General features: G+C 41.4%; 1 pseudogene; it reads right to left on the bottom strand.

The window, feature by feature from the left end:
* Window positions 1–451: 451 nt before the first annotated feature.
* LOC130294693 (U2 spliceosomal RNA) lies at window positions 452–558 on the bottom strand (annotated as a pseudogene).
* Window positions 559–5,435: the final 4,877 nt, after the last annotated feature.

Below are 5,435 nucleotides of genomic sequence, written 5' to 3'. Positions count from 1 at the left end.
ATTCGCATATGCATAAATTAGCATATGCAAATTTTCGCATACGCGAAAATACGCACATCAGTCTCACACAGTAGTATTAGAGCCTTCTTTACACCACACAAGCTGGAAGCAGAGAGGGATGATCACTGTTATGTGTACTGTGAAAAAAAAAAAGAATAATAATAAAATAAAAAAAACGAATATTCGTAATTACGAATTACGTAATTCGTATTGCGAATATTCAAGAGCAACACTAATCAAGAGGTGAGTGCCACAAGGTGAAGAGATTATGGTGCCCGTGCTTCAACTCAGTGAGCCAGTACTCCCAGTGAGTTTCGGCACCTCGGGGTCACCACTCCCCGAGGCACAAAAGAACCTCGACTCTAGACCCTCTCAGCCTCATGGCGAGACCCGGAGGGAACAGGTCACATCGGGGCAGCCGTCGAGCTGATTCCTCAGAACCAGCCCCGGAAAGCGCTGGTACACCTGCATCCTCCATGCAGCACCCATCCCCACCAGCATGAAAACTGATAAGAACAGATACTACACTTGATCTTAGCCAAAAGGCCGAGAAGCGATTTAGATCTAATTTCGTTGCAACATAAACATTGTTTTTTTTCTACAACAGAAGCTTCCTGGTTTCGCACTACTATTGGGCATAGCTTCATGAGGTGTTATTTGACTTGGGGCTAATATATTTTTTAAGGATGGAGCTCTACGGAATGTTAGAAAAGGCTTGCTGGGTACTATATCTTTGAGAAAATTGTAATTGGCCAGTATATGCCAGTGATTTTTAAGAATCCCTCTGATTTCTTGAGCAGAGGAGTTAAAAGTGGTTATAAAAGTGGTATCCCACTGTCTGGGTTCTTCATGTTTTTGTTTGGATTTTAAACAATCTGCTTGTGTTAGATTCTGTTTTTTTTTTTTTTTTGTAAAGCATCGTTCAATAGTTTCTCGGGATATTTTTTCGCCCTGAATCTTTATTGTAGATCTCCTGCTTGGGATTTGAAGTCGGTGTCATTTGTACAATTCCTCCTTATTCTTTTATATTGAGAGTATGGTATATTCTCCAAGTATTTTTTGTAATGACTACTGACAAAGTTGATGTAACTATTAGTGTCCACACTTTTGAAAAATGTGGAGGCAATATATACTTTATCGGTATGAGAAATAATTAAATCCAGAAATTCTATGCTGTCGGAGCTACTGTTCATGGTGAATGTGATTCCCCACAGATTGTTATTGAGGGAAGTGAGGAGTAAATCAACTGAAGATGCGGACCATGCCATGTGAAAATCAGGTCATCAATGTGTCACCGATAGAATTTAATGTATTACATCAAATCGATGTTGTTCCATATGTGCTGTTGTTTGAACCCCCCCATAAACAAATTTGCATATGATGGCGCCACTTTTGCCCCCATAGCGGTCCCTTTCTTTTGATGGTATATCTCGCCGTCATAGGTAAAGTAGTTATTTTCAAGGATGAATCTCAGACTGTGCAGAAGAAATAGACGTTGTAATTCAGAGATTTTACTGTTCTGCATAAGACAAGCTTCTATTGCCCCAATGCCAATATCATGTCTAATATTGGTGTACAACGAGAAGACGTTGCATGTTACTAGTATGTCTCCTTGGGTCCATGTTATGTGGTATAGATGTGAAATGAGGTCGATGGAGTCTCTGAGGTAACTAGGGAGGGGGATGACATGTTCCTGTAAAAATAAATCCAAGAAATGTGAAAGATTACTTATGAAGGAATTGGTTGAGGCTATAATGGGTCGACCTGGGGGAGCAGTAAGTGATTTATGTATTTTAGGCAGGAAATAGAAATACTGTTTATTGTAATTTTTTACAGTGAGGTATTGAAATTCTTTTTTGTTTAGTATGCCCTCATGGTGTGCTGTCTGAAAGAATTGAAACAGATCTTTTATGGTGTTATTGAAGGGGTCTCCCTTTACTTTTTCATAGAAATTCGAATCTGATAATAACCTAATGGCTTCTTCATGATATTGTTGTGGAGTCATAATAACTAATCCTCCACCTTTGTTGGCAGATCTAAATATCAATTCTTTATTTTTCTGGAGTTTTTTTAAAGCCTTTTCCTATGGCTTCGAGAGGTTGGACCTAGACTTGTGTTCAGTTAGTTTTTGAAAGTCTCGGAGGACTAATTCATGAAAGGTATTAATGAAAGATCCTTGTGACTGGATAGGGTAAAAGGAGGATGAAGCTTTGACATCTTGATGTAGGATGTCATCTAGATCAGATATTGGATTTCCTCCGTCATCTTTATTTTCTTTGATGGTTTGTTTAATAAATACCTTTTTAAGGTGATTTTTCAGGTAAATTTGTTGAGATCTGGAAACAAAGTATACCGATCAATGTGATAAGTGGGACAGAAGGAGAGACCCTTTTTTTAAAAGGGATAATTCGTAGGGGTTTAACTGATGGGTTGATAGGTTGAAAATTTTGACAGTGTCAGTTGAGTTTATTGTGGACTCTTCTCTGGGTTTCTTTTTCCTCTTTTTATTGCCCCCTCTGCATCCTTGTGTTCTTTTTTTCTTTTGAGGCTGTGAATCAGAAAGATGGATGCTATGTTTTCTTCCTTCTATCCCGCTACTTAATCCACACCAGCGTCTTAGCCCCGCCCCTTTTGTCCTCTGCCACTGACACGTAGTGCTTCTCAACAGAGCACAATCCTCTATATACCCCATAGTGTTTTCCTCAGTTCAGTTACGGTCCATTAACTGTGACTATAGCCACACATAGTTGCATATCTTCTTTCCCCTCCACATAGTAAAACACGGAGTAGCGTCCCAGCCCCATCCCTTTTTCCCTCCTGCCACTGCTACATAGCGCTCTAAATCGTAGCACGATCCTCCACATAATAAACATACTCGTTTAGACTACAGCCATCCTGCATTACATGCGATGACTATGAAATGTTTCCTCTATGCCTTTTCAATGTATAAAGGAGTAGTTACACACTTACATTTCACCAGCCCCCACCGGAACTCGTGCATCACCTACGTCAATTTACTAAGTGCATGAGGAGATACGTTTGTTTTAACAAATACTTTTAATGTCTCAACAAATTTTTACCAGATTCTGAAAGAATTCTATTTTATCTGTCTAATAACATCAGTGCAAGCAAGAACGATTTGTTTCTTTCAGTAATATGCTATTTTGTATGTATTTTAAACTCTGCAATAGTTACGTCAATCACTTAACAGTGCTTGGTGAATATGCTAATTCTAATTGACACAACCACTTTGTGCCAAACACTTCCACAGCTATTTAAAGGGGTTCTCCGGTGCTTACACATCTTATCCCCTATCCAAAGGATAGGGGATAAGATGCCTGATCGCGGGAGTCCCGACGCTGGGGACACCCGTGATCTTGCACGCGGCACCCCATTTGTAATCAGTCCCCGGAGCGTGTTCGCTTCTGGTCTGATTATGGGCGACTAAAGGGCTGGCGGCGTGTGACGTCACGCTCTACCCCTCAATGCAAGCCTACGGGAGGGGGCATGATAGCTATCACTGATTACAAACGGGGTGCCGCGTGCATGATCATGGGCGTCCCCAGTTGCGGGACTCCCCCGATCAGGCATATTATCCCCTATCCTTTGGATAGGGGATAAGATGTGTAAGCACCGGAGAACCCCTTTAATGTCTGTGTTTTGATGTCTCTGTATCAGCATTCTGTCCTGATGAAGGGCCCGTTTCGGGTGTGAAACACGTTGATTTGTGCTTTGAATAAATGTTAACTTTTATTGAAACTGGTCTACTCTGTTAAACTGACCACCTCAAGGGGTCTGGCGCTTGGAATAAGTTCTGTTTTTGTTTCTTCTGCTGCCTACTCCTCTGTGCACTTCCTGGCACTTCTCTACCTGACATACTTAGTGCGTATATGAGGGGAAGACAATAAGCTACCCTATGCTTAAAACTGTATTTGTCTAGAAAACCAGCAGGTATGTACTTTTGGCTGGCCTTTTTGGACTATAACAGGAACAAAATGCTGCACCACGTAGATATACGCACGTGGTATGCACTTATGAGGGGAGTGCAATACGCTTCACCACGCTTTAAACAATATTTGTCTAGAATAGCAGCAGGTGTATACTTTTGGCTGGCCTTTCACAGTAACTAGGCCCTTAAGACTTCAAGAGGAACAATCTGGCACACCACCTATGTACGCACAGGTTATGCTTAATAGAGGAAAATATGCTCTGCTACGTAACCTGTATTAGGCAGTAATAGCAGGTGATTATGGCTTTTTTAGTGCTCTGCTCACCCTAAATGGCTGGCTTTTCAGTTGTTGTACACACCAGTGCTGCAGCACACAGTCGCTGTGTACTACACCCAAAATTGCACTTTCTCTCTCAATCTATTCCCCTTCCCTATCAGTGCTTTTAGGCTGGATTTGGGCTTGAGGTGAATCGCTGCTGTAAAAATGTTTTTCTGTGCAACACACACTGCTCTATGTTCCTCTCTCTCTGCAATAGAATGCTGAAGTGACTGGCTGCAAGATGGTTGCCGATTATATAGGGCTGTGACATCACAGGGGTGGCTGGCTGCTGATAGGCTGCATGCTCCATTTGATTCAGGGTCACCCCACCTACCTGTGTTCCCGCCTTCCCAGGGTTCCTTGCCCCATGTCCTGACATGTGGAGCCACATCTGAGATGCCCTGGAGCCTGGACCGCACTAAATGGAGTTTAATGAAGCGTTTCGTTTGATCGAATAGTGGTGATATTCGGATTCGTTGGGAAGTGAATTTTTTCTGAAATTCATAACGAATTCTGATTCATCAGATTCAATTTGCTCATCCCTAACAAACTCTAATGTCCCCTACACCTCTATAGCAGCTATGATAAGACTGTGGTCCAGGTCACCCAATATCCCACACCTAGTGCCTTTGTAGGTTTATCTATGTCTGATATGAACTTTTTTTATGTGGATAACAGCTAGTGTTGTTCTGATAAGGGATATTTCTGACCTCATGGGGCTAATAGAATTTGCAACGATTATGCCCCAGTATAATATTCCCCATATGAATTTCTATAAGTCCATGTTCTCACGGGACTTCCTAAAATCCTTACATTTGGCCATGGGAGGTTGCATCTACTCATTACAAACGGTATCAATATGATGACCACTGATTTACAAAGGGCATCTCTATATGCTATCTGGAACTCATTTAGACAAACAAACTTGACTGTTTTCCCTTCCAGAATAAGTGGGAGTCTGACCTAGCCATATCAATGGAGGTTCGTGTTTAGTTAACATAAGAGCATTTCGAGGTGTGCTAACCAATGGTATTAATTACTTATAGGCTGCCCTAGGGCAACCCAAAATACCTTGTTTTCCCATATACAAAAAGGAGGGTACTGTTAAAAGTGCAATCTTTATTTACTGTATCCGCACAAACAGATTAAAGTATGCAAGTGCCTATA

This window comes from Hyla sarda, chromosome 10, assembly GCF_029499605.1.
Source record: "Hyla sarda isolate aHylSar1 chromosome 10, aHylSar1.hap1, whole genome shotgun sequence".
Taxonomy (NCBI): domain Eukaryota; kingdom Metazoa; phylum Chordata; class Amphibia; order Anura; family Hylidae; genus Hyla; species Hyla sarda.
The sequence above is the reverse complement of the archived record's forward strand: the minus strand, read 5'-3'. Positions and strand labels throughout refer to the sequence as shown.